Source organism: Nylanderia fulva, unplaced genomic scaffold (genome assembly GCF_048542155.1).
Source record: "Nylanderia fulva isolate GAGA-0341 unplaced genomic scaffold, ASM4854215v1 Scaffold1, whole genome shotgun sequence".
Taxonomy (NCBI): domain Eukaryota; kingdom Metazoa; phylum Arthropoda; class Insecta; order Hymenoptera; family Formicidae; genus Nylanderia; species Nylanderia fulva.
In genome coordinates, this window is record NW_028189192.1 from 9,430,796 (window position 1) to 9,443,257 (window position 12,462).

Below are 12,462 nucleotides of genomic sequence, written 5' to 3' on the forward strand. Positions count from 1 at the left end.
AGCGGCGTGCGACAAGGACGGCTGCATCGCCAGCTTGCTTTCCCGATGCAGCGAGTGCGAGCGCGCGGTAGGTAGTACGAGTGATAGGGCGCACTGACCGCGAAAGGTATGCCAGTTCGAGAACAGTGGCGGATTTAGGAATAGATTGAAAAGAAAAGGAAGATTTTTTCACTCTGAGGTGCTAACCGAGAATAATGCATTTTCGGTATCTTTAAGACAGAGTGAATGCATCATTTATTTTGCGTGTATAGAAATTTGTGTAGAGCAGTTCAAAGCAAGGAACTCGTCGTCGGAACAATTATTAGACTCATTGAATATTTTTTTAATTACGCATGCATTTTTTTCTCCACTTGTCAGTCTTCTTTCAATGTCAAATAGAAATTTGTGTAAAGCAGTTTAAAGCGAGGAACTCGTCGTCGGAACAATTATTAGACTCATTGAATAATTTTTTAATTACGCATGCATTTTTTTCTCCACTTGTCAATCTTCTTTCAATGTCAAATAGAAATTTGTGTAAAGCAGTTTAAAGCGAGGAACTCGTCGTCGGAACAATTATTAGACTCATTGAATAATTTTTTAATTACGCATGCATTTTTTTCTCCACTTGTCAGTCTTCTTTCAATGTCAAATATATAAAGAAGCACTAGATCTATGAAGATACGGGGAGTCTCTACGAGGGGTGGCTTCGAATTAACATACTTAGAGCAGTGTGATGTGTGAATCCGCCACTGTTCAGCCACTGCGAGACTAAGGGGGAGGGACGGAGAGGGAGGGGAGGAAGAGAGGAAACGAGCGGAGCACAGGGCGAACAGAAATGACGGCAGTGGCCGGTATATGGAGTCCGGCAGAGAATGGTGGCGAGAGAGAGCGAGAGGAGGCATTCCGGTGGAACGACGACGTCCGTTTTCACGAGCGGGATATATAGAGAAGTACATTCGCGCGTGCAACAGCGAAGAAGAGGAGCCGGCGCGCATCTGCCGTAGGGAGTGGACAAAGATGGAAGCGGCCGGTCGGTCGTAGAAGAGGAACACGAACCGCGTTCTCCTCTCCACGTAGGGAGGAAAGGGGACGAAAAATTCCAGCGAGCAAAGCACGGACGCGGAGATGCGGATGCGCGACGAGAGCTCTCGGAATGCGAGGGGTGTGCGCGAGAGAGAGAGAGATATATAAAACTTACTCCCTGGTTGAGAAAAAATTAGTTTACTCGACGAAATATATAATTAATCGAAGATTAGGAAATATGTTGTACCGATTAAAATATGGAAAAATTCCAGATTAATTTCGAGAACGGGGAAGAAGTAGCACGATGAGAGAATAGAAAAAAATAGGGCAAGAAATTTGCGAGGAAAGATGGAGGGAGGAGATGATGGTGCAGTAATCGGCCTAGGGCTAAAGAGGGTGATCACGTGGTTTGGTAGGTCGGCGATGCGCGTATATACGATCGAGAAACGGGATGAAGCAGAGAGGGGAGATAGAGAGAGGGGCGAAAAACGGCAACGACGGAGGGTGGGAGGCAGGGTGCAGTGCGTTGCATAGGAAAGCCGGGACACCGGCGCTGCACCCGCGAGCAGTCTCACAATACACTTTGCCCTGCGCGCCGCAGCTGACATATCCGGTGCACGGCGCACGTGCAACGCGGTTCGATGACGAAATCTCTCCTTTTCTTTCTGCCTTTCTTTTCCATCCATCTGCCTCTCTGTCTCTCAGTCGCTGTGACAACGCTTGGTGATGACAGTGTTGTAATTGTTATCGTTGTACACCTGTGTTGCGCGTAATTTTACAATACGTATCGATTTTATTAATAAGCGGTTGACTTTCGTGTTTCCATTGCGATTGCAACATTTTAGTGAAATCTCAGCCTAACTCGTCGCTATTCAGTGCCAAATAATGTGGTCCAACTTTCGTTGTTTGCTCCACACCGTGAGAAAATATCGCGCTCAATCACGCGAGAAGGAGAACGTCAACCTCTCAACCCCTGAACGCTCGAAGCGACTTTTAATTCGATCGTTGTAAGCTGTAACGTTGAATTGCAAGGAATTCGTCGAACGACGAGTCTCGAGTTAATTCGATATCTCCGGATTTCCCTGACAATTTACTTCAATTCGTATGAGAAATTCGCTGCCTGTATACGGATACGTCGATTTAGGAAATAAGTAGCAGAATCGTGGTTCGCTGCGCGTCGATACGCAAGGGTGCGTTCTAAAACGAAACTCGGTTCTTCCAAGCATTAGGCATCTACCCTAGGACATTGTCCTTTCCCTTCTCATTCACGTTTCACGTCTAACTCGGTTCATTCTTTGTTCATTCAGTATATCGACGTAGACTTATTACGCAATTTCTCGTTTCATTTCATATACTAATTTCTATTACTCTTATTATTGCAGTTTTTAATCTCTGGTTTTTACATCATAAATATATTACAATGGATGAAAATTAATTTGTTGAAAACTTGCAAAATTTATTAAAGAGATTCTTGTCTTTTTTATTAAGTTCTATTGTATTTTATATTTTGCTCGGCAAAAACAAAGTAATCGATATACCTAAGCAAAATTATGAACTTTGTCCGTGTGAAAACAAAGATTATTAGAAACTCGTGTTGAGAATTCTAAGAAAATTAAAAGTCTTTATAACACGCGAACTTGTCATAACATATAACATGATCTCTCTTTTGATTCCAGTAATCGTTTCCATCATTCCCACTTACCAACACACTTCCAACCAAAAGTAATCACCGATCTCCACAGCCAGTACCGGAAATTGTAGGGACCCACCAATTATACAATGATATCCGACGATAAATCGCCGTTAATTTAATGCACCAAGAATAATAAATCGACGATAATACGGGAGAAACGAATATTTTTTTGTTACGAGGACTCGGAGAAGTCAGCCACCACAATGTAAGTACAACACTGCTTCAATATATATTTTGTATCTTTAAAATATTTACGCCTATTTTATATTGAATAGGGTCAAAGTTATAAATTAATAATTATAACGAGAATGTAAAACAATATTTGCAAACAAATGATTTATTAATTAAGTACTAAATACCTAAACAAAGATATACATACATCTAAAATATGTTTTTGACACATTTAAGATGATTTTGTAAATGTTTTTTAGTGCCTCATAGTTTTAAAATTTAATCTTTTTCGTATGAATCATTTTTTTTTATTTGAATATCAAAATTTTAATATATAGTTATAGTTATGTCTATACTGAAACGCGCGCGCGTGTTATATATACTTTCATATATTTGTTACGACACACATTCTGCCTCTTATGCTACAAGTTGTTATGAATTCCTTCAGACTTTTTTTCTCATGAATTTTTGCTTTCAAAATGTTGGGAAAGATTGACCTATGACACTTCATTTCCATTCTCTTTGTTTGAAATGCGTTATATATACTAACATTCGAAAACGCATGATGATTATCGCTATCTATGTCTATCATAAAAATCAATTAATATAGATGTTAACAAAATGATAGAATGTACTTTAAAATTATTTTTTATTTCACAACTCTATTTTTGTTTAATTGTTATTGCAATTAAGAGTTTTATATTTTTGGCCAAGGCTGTGTTTAAAAAAAAATTACTCCGTGAATAAACAATTCTTAGCACATTTCGGGAACATCAATTAATTATATAAAAATATTGAAAAACATATCTTTTTATTCTAAAGCAAAAATATCTCGCAGATGATTTCCACGAGCCTGATCGAGATATCTATTACTATACGAACTGATACCATTTTGTTAACATTATATTATTGTTGCAAAACAATATACACTGTTTTTTTTTTTTTTTTTTTTTTTTAAGAAAAATTGAGATAGCCAAAATTATTTCTAAAAATCAATCCCGTTATTATTCTTGGCTTGTCATAGATCTTATAGCATAGCCAAGCAAACTTTGGCAGTTTTACTGCATTCCTTCGCAACTTCTATAAATATCGCATTTTGTTCTACTCGACAGAGTAGCTCTTATTAACAATACATCGAATAATTATATGCAAATATATTACATGATAAAGAACAGAAAAAGTTCTCAATATTTTAAAGTACAAATTGATTTATTAATATAATATTATAATGTAAGCGTTTTACGAGATGATAATAACTATATTCTCTTTTTCTTAATAAGTATTCAATGAAATCGCTCTACCTGAAAGGATTAAGTAATTCCTACGAAAAATCATTCGGCAAAAGTGCGCCGCCTATAAATTAGCTTCTCGTATAACGAAATCGTTCTCTCGTTTTGCGGTGGTATTCGGCAGCGCGCATATATGAATCTTTTATACACGTGTATGCGCTTTATGTCGATAAACGCGTGTGGGTTTATATATAGAAATAGCAGCAGCGGAACAGCACCGGAAGCGAAGGAGTTCCGCCCAAGCCTGTAGGGTCACCGCACTTTGAGAAGCAAAAGATTCACGACCGCGCGTACACTTGACGAAATTTTCATGTGTTTTTAAACATTAGAGATCACGAGAACTATTTTAGATTTTTTAAATAATACTTCAAAAAATTTTATTTTAATTAAACCTGTATAATAATATGATGATATAAATAATGAGTAAAAGAAAAATGTATTAAAAATTCGTAATTTTGGGATTTAAATACTTTTTTTTGCTCTCTTATAATTTTTTACTCCATAATCAAATTAATCTATTTTCAAGGAATCTCATGAAAAACTTGCTTCACTTTTTTTAGTGAAAAATTTAACGTTTGGAAAAGTTAGAAAATCTCTTGACGTTTTTAATCGCGCAAAAAATTATACAAAAATCTTTTTTTTTTTTTTATAAATACTTAAAGAACAATGAAAAAAGCTAATAATTTTTGATCGAGAAAACAGTTGCGGTTGAAAAAGGCGACATTTCCAATCTTACATAAAATAATAAAAAAAAGATCAAGATTCTGATGTGAATCGATTGCAATGCTGTGACAATAAGAGGATGCGGAATCGCGCGATCCATCCCACGGTTTATAGAGCGCGGTAAGAGGGAAAGATAGAAAGAGAGAAGCGAGAGAGGTGCATTAACGGCTCTGCTTTTATTGCCTACCGGCGCGGCGCATCCTCCGACGCTCCGTGCATCCTCGTCAACCGGAAGTCGGCGCGGAGCGCCTTCGTTGGTAGGCGCGTATTAGCGTCTTCTCTCGCGGGGGTATATACGTACCTATATACGTAAGAAAAAGCGAGCGAAGCCGTCTGTTCCTGTCGTTAACGCGCGCGCGCAGGCGTTTCCTCGCGAAACGCGTGACTTTATGAATGAAACCACCACGCGCGCACAGATAGCGAGCGAGAGCGTGCGTGCGTGCGTGCGTGCTTTCATGCGCGCGCGATTTCTACGAGACGAGAGACGATAGTACGCGCACGCATTTACTCGCTCGTTCTACGTATAGGAAGGAAGTCGCGGCGGCGTAAGTAATGTCCTCTCCGTTGCGAACAACGCGGAACGACCGCGTCGGACAGTACTTGCGCGACAGGATGCCGCATTCAAGGAAGTGTAACTCGGTCCGCACGAGTACCGTCCATACTAGGGGTGCCTACCTTTAATCGCGCGATGTATCGTGCATTATTCATCGTTTAATTAGATACCATCGAATTCTTGGCGATTCTCTCCTATAACGAGTCCATAGCTCGAGGTCCATAGCTGGCCGATGGCTCGGGAAGGGCAAGCGAGATTTTCTCTTTTTTTTAATCATTATTTAGGTGATTTCTTTTTTTTTCAAATTTTGAAACAAACATATGTATATATGTATATGAAAATTTTCATCAAACTTTTAATAAATCGCATTACGCGTTTCAATAAAATACAGAACATACATTACATTCGGAAAGTCCTGAAATGATAAAGTTAGTGAAAAACGAAATAATTTTCTCGCGGGATTAAAATTAATACCTCGTAATACCTTAATATCGGACCCTCCGACGCGACTATTTTCGGGCACGACTTATTCATCGGCGCGGCATTTCTGCTCCCGGCGAAACTCACTCTCTCTCTTTCTCGGTGTTACGCCCGTCCATTATTTTAAGACTCTGTACTACGATAATTTTCTCGTGAAAATGACTTCTCAGTAACCGTCGAAGCTTAGATCCGTCTCGCGCATCTCCTGTTTATTATTCATCGCAAGCTGCCCGGCGCATCGCATTGAAAGAGCGATGCACGTTCGAACTCGCCCGAAACAGTGCCGTCCGGTGCAGGCCGCCGTTAAGCCACGTCCGATCAAATTCTAGGCCGACGACTGGCGGCTCTATTTCTAAATCCACTTCTATTCTCTATTTCCACGCGACGACGTCGCCGCGACGAGTTTATACGTCTGCGATATTTCGAGGAAACGAGGGCTCGAGATGCTCATCGCGTTTACAGGATAGGCTGCGATGCAAATAAAATATACCAAACACCTCGGAATTCCTAATTCGAGACTTAATCACCAAAACGTTTCATGTCGTGTATTAACATAAACGAGCAATTTACAATTAGTCTTCCTCGCGCGACGAGAATGCGAGGAAATTCAGCGCGATAGAGAAAGTAGTACCATATAGTTATCAGATATCGATCGTAATCTTATCGTGATTTTAGAAAAGGAATTCGGAGCGTGTCGCACTACAATTTTTCTGCTCGAGTGTCGGCACACGAATGATAACAGAGCCAAAGCATGTCAACAATATCATACTAGACGACACCAAGACGCCAAATGCCATATTATCGTACCTACTGATGATTTCTTGCCGAAATATTTTACGAAACTATGATAGGTATATATACGCGATAAATTACACAATATAAAATATAGATTAATTACTTATAAAACGATTGATGTTTTACGAAGCTTATCCTTATTTTAATTTAATCCTGCAATTGTTTTATTGTTCGTTCTCAAACTGACATTATATTTAGATTGTCGAAAAATTGAACAATAAATAATCGATAAAGTATATTTAAATCTAAATGTGTTTAAATAAATTATCCACAAAAATCGTTTAATCAATCTATACTATAACGTTGCTCGTTCGATTTTCTATTATCTAAATATAATTCGGATTGATTAGTAAAATAATCGAATCGCAGGGTAGAATTAATAAAATAAGGATAAGCTTCATACTACATTAATCTCTGTATCAAAATATTTGTATATAATTTAACATTCTGCGTAGTATAATAAATCTAGAATATTCGATAATAATCGCTGCAACTCTTGTGTGCAATATACATTTATATAAAATTTTAGAATTCCGACATTCTATATACGAATAAGCTTCTGACACTCTGTATATGATGTTGCTTTTTCTATCGCACATCCTGAATTTTCTCGCTGCGACGCGATCCCATCGCGCGAGGAAGACTAAATTGCTCGTTTGCGCTAATACACTTGATATCGTTTAATAGGCTGTTATGAGAATCGTCGAGTACGGACGAAATAATATTCTACGCTTCTTGACGGGAATTCTTTGTATAATCGAATCTCTCTCTTTATATATTTGACATTTCTTAACTCTATTGCTCCATCTTGAATTTTATTTTATTTTAAATTTAATTTTTAGAAAATTATCGATTTTTTTATCTTACATAACTGTCAACGCGAATTGCGTCAACAATTTTCAACAAATAATTTTAATTAACTATTTTACATTATTTTTAAATCATAATACTTCAATGTGTTATGCAGAACAATTTTTTTACATCGATAAGTTCTTTTCGACAAAATATTTAATAAAGCAATGCGTAATTAAAATTTAATTGATAACCTGGCTTTTTAATTACGCGATAATTTAATTTTCTTTTATTTTTATTTTTGTTTTTCTTTCATAGCTATGTATACAAACCAATTATGTTAAGAGGCCAATTGGATTAGTCTTGGTATAGGTAGTTATATATCTAGAGCACAGTGGATCAATATGAATCTCATATTATTTCTTATTAAACATTTCCCGCTTTGTCTCCTACTTTCTTGCAAAACATTAATTTACGATTAGACTGGAGATATACTTTCTTTGATATACATTATTCCATCGGGTCAGCAACGATCGATGCAATGCGAACCTTCGTCTAATATTAACTCTCATCTAGTTGATCATGTTTTTATTAAAACAGCTGCATTTTTGAGCAAAAACATTTTAAAACAAAAAAACTATAAAACATTAAAAAGTCATATACTCTCTTTTTTTATTCATATTGTTGCACGACACATTTTTTTTAGATTTTACCGCATGAATAAGCGCAATTTAGATTAACGATTGCGGAAAGTGATTGCGAACAACGAGCCGCGAATATATGAGACTTGCACGAACACGGAGTGTTTCGGCTTTCGTGGATTTCAATCCCCGACAACGATATATCGTTAACCCTGCAAACATCCGCGTGAAATATTTCCGCGGGAACGTAATCGCATTCGATCGAGCAATTAGCACCACGGTCTGGCGTGGCCATTAAACACCGGGCGCTTTTCACGTGAACATCACGCGCTTCTGCGAGTCCGTAAGAATACAATCGTGACAGATATTATTGCGCGTAAATACATGATGCAAATCGATGCTCGAATATTTGTGAATTTTCGTGAAATTTTACCGCGAACACGCGCGATATATACAAAGTCGATCTTCGACGATGTGCGAATGAAACCTCTCTATATCTAGATTGAATTTTTATATCTGACAAAATCCTATTCTGTCTAACACACATTTTATTTTTCGTATTTTTCTCTTGCATCAATTTTAAATTTTTACACAAATATGTTTATCTGCTTTTCTGCGAATTAGAAAAATTACGACGCACAGCGATGATCACTTTTTTTTTTAATTTATTCTTTTCATAATTCATGAGTTCACTACTTACTCGGGCCGAAACTCATTTCGACATTGACGCAAATCGCATTTCATTGACCTAGCATTTCAATTGTCTTGTCGTTTATAATACGACGTTTGCACCTTTAAAGATTCTAAGCTTGAATTCAACCGATTTGGATTGTTTTCAAATAAACTTAATATAACATATTGTTTTTTAAAACTAAATTAAGGAGTTAATAAATAATTGTACACGAATTTCATATGAATCGATGCACAAGATAAGAACATATTACTATAATTGATCAAACATGCATATCACGTATTAGACGCGTTATCGTGAAACACGAAAAAAATTTAATGTCAAATCTAGGACGCAATTGCGAACTTTCGTCGCTACTTTGCTATTTCTAGCACTCGAGAAAGTTCTCGGAGGAGAAATAAGAGCGACGACCATTTCGCGAAACCATTTCGAAAGCTTGCCACACCGCGTGCCAGAAGAAGGCGCCATACGAATTTCGACGACAATAGTGACAGTAATTTAATAGCTCGTGCATATTAATGCCAACTGATAATTGAAAGAGCACGATTTTTATTTTTCTCTCTCACGCAATTAAATAGATATGTTTCAAACTCCGAAATTTATACTTGAAAAACTGGTATATAATTTTATACATTATTACATAGCTCATTTATTTTGTGATATATTGATGTCATAAAATAAACATCTCAATGGTACACTGTAAAAAAATATGTAAAATTACATAAATAATAAGTGTAATTTTACATATTTTTATGTAATCTATTTTTTTACAGTGTATATACCGTAATTATCAGTATTCTTATTGAGAAATATGTGTCGTTTCGAATGAAAATAGCAAATGTTTATAAACGTTCGTATCATCAGATATGCAATTTTATACATATCACGCTTTAATATGGAGATATTTCTTGTGTAAAGCTGGATCCAGAAACCAAGTAATAAACGAACAGATATAAGCAAAAAGAAGGTATTACCTAACTCATAATTTTATACAAATTTATTTTATATATAAATTTTATAAAAGATTTAAAAATAAATCAAATTGAATACTTAAAACGTCACTATAGTGGTATTTAAAATAGGAACGATATATTTAATTCGACCCAAACTAGCCAAGAAAATTTTTATTTTATTTCCACTGTGGAAATAAAATAAAAATTTTCTTGGCTAGTTTGGGTCGAATTAAATATATCGTTCCTATTTTAAAAATAAATGTTTCGAATAATTAGACACTCGTTTAATATATGATTATGTTCGTTTATTTGGTTCTGATTTAATATAAGAGAGAACTCTATTACACTCGTAAATATACTTTTATTATTCTTTTGCCATTCATATAAAATGATTTTTAAAAATATACATGTACATATATGTATTTTTTAAAATATTCTCTCTCATCTATTAAGAATGTGTGTGTACAATTTCCGTGTTTTCCGACCTCGTGTATTTCCTTTCCCCCGTGTTCACGCATACTTTGCGGCGAGTGTCGCAAAGACTTGCCGAGTCTTGACTGGGGGAGGGTTGGGGGTTGGGGGACAAAACAGCGAAAAAGAATGACTGGGAGAGAGGGAGAACCGCCGAACGTCGCACGGCGCAAACGGGTAGAGAGGGTAGCGTGGAACGTGTGAGCGAGAGAGGGGATCCGCGAGCGATCGGTCGCTCTACTCAGTCTTCGTCCGTCTGCCAGCCGGTTATCTACGGTGAAAGAGGTTGACAGTTTACGCCTTTTGCGACGCTGCTCCGGCTAATTTGTACGATTGAATACTTTGTTCTTCCCTCTCTCGCGCCGTGATCTCGAGACGTGATCTCGCTAATGAATGAACGAACGCACGATATTCGAAGTCCGCGTAAAACGAGAAAAATATCCGGTGTCACGCGCGACCTTGTCGCCGGTTTCGCAAGATTCGCGTAATAGCGCGAGAGCTTGCGCCTATCGCGTTTCTTGTCGCGACGTCGCCATTTCTATTTTCCGGGACTATTTGGATTTCCTACGACGAACTCTCGCACATTACGTCTTCCGACATCGTGACAGTTACGAAGACGCAAACCGGCGGAAGAAGGAGCTCGGGAAACCGTCCTGAAGGGTAGCTGTCATCGAAGGCGCCGAACGAGGAAAGGTACGTGTCGATAGCGCGTTATTAACGAACGGAAAAATGTCTATCGCGGAATTTAACTCGTGATATGTGCGTGCGATTCGTTGTTCCTCGCTCGTCCGGAATACCGTCACTACCCTTTCCGTTACGTCAATTCGACGTCGCAGGAAATTGACGAATCGCCGGTGAACGAGCAGGCGGCCGAGTAATAGCACGTAATCTGACGCGCGATTTATTCCTTTGCGCGAATCAAGATGAATTTAATTAGCGATATTACTCAAATGATTTGTAAATAATAAACTTTATGCCAAAGAAATTTTTGTTACATTAACGTTATATTAAAACGAACATTTCTCATATTTACGCGCTACATATTTCGCTCATAATTTCATAACATCGAGAAGTTTAAATTAATTGAATTTATAATTGCTTCCAGACCTAAAACGTATATATTTAGAGAAACGATTGTTAGTAATTATTATTATTATTATTAAAATATTTCGTACACAATTTCTCGCGATATTTTGAATATTGTTTACAATAATATATTTTAAGTACAAGATTATTATGCGACTATTGTTGCGATTAAAAAATGTGCATAGTCGCTTTAAGATTGTAAATGCAGACACAGAGAAAATTTCCTCTTAGAATTTACCGTGAAAAATTGTGGCAATTGTGGAACGATAGATTGGAAGAATTTTATGAGATTCTCTGATTAATATTTACTACAATAAAAATATTAATATCTTCTACAATAAGATATATAAAATATGTTCTATTAATTTTACAATTAATATTTTTTATTATCCCACGATTACAATGATTTTTCAGGGTAAATTCTAAGAGAAAATTCTTTCTATGTACAACTTTTACATATATGTACATATATACAAATCGTAACATTTTATATGTGAGTTCGTGAAACTGTACTGCGCAAATTGCAATCAACGATTGACTCGTGCAATTTTTAACATATGCACTTAAATTTTTAAAATATTTTTCTAATTAAAAAGTAGGAGTAACAAATATCAATAAATATATATATATATATATATATATATATCTTTTACTTATTTGAATTTAAAAATGTGAATTCTGATAATAAGGATTGCATTTATTTAATAAGGACTATTGTATACGTGCCTTCGTATATCACGGTTACATTGAAAATATTGAAAATATTGATTTGATCGTCGATTACAAATACAAAAGAATTGGAGATTAATTATTTAAATCGGTTTATTAGAAATGTCAATTCCGAAATCGATTGAATAAACTCGAGATCTCAAATTGTGACGACAAATCGTACGATAGTTATTTCCTAGCGAGGACGAGCGAGCAATCCGTTCGCGATAAGACTTGTATTCCTGGTAAAGTCTAGTCATACTGTAATCTGATCCGAGCAGCCTTTCGATCTATCTTTCTTGAAAGTATTCGAGAAGAGTAAAATAATAACATTTTAACGAATATGTACTTTCTCGAACAGCTATGTAGGTCAAAAATCTATGTAGGCGAGATAAGTCTTATCGTGCAACTATA

At 36.5% G+C, this 12,462-nt stretch overlaps 1 long non-coding RNA gene across 1 annotated transcript in view; it reads left to right on the forward strand.

Moving 5' to 3' along the window:
- Positions 1 to 10,516: 10,516 nt before the first annotated feature.
- The window catches only part of LOC114939960 (uncharacterized), a 43,878-nt gene continuing 41,932 nt past the window's right edge, over positions 10,517 to 12,462 (forward strand). Inside the window, exon 1 of the long non-coding RNA XR_003821367.2 lies at positions 10,517 to 10,947. This is a non-coding gene — a long non-coding RNA (uncharacterized LOC114939960). The remainder of the gene's footprint in view (positions 10,948 to 12,462) is intronic.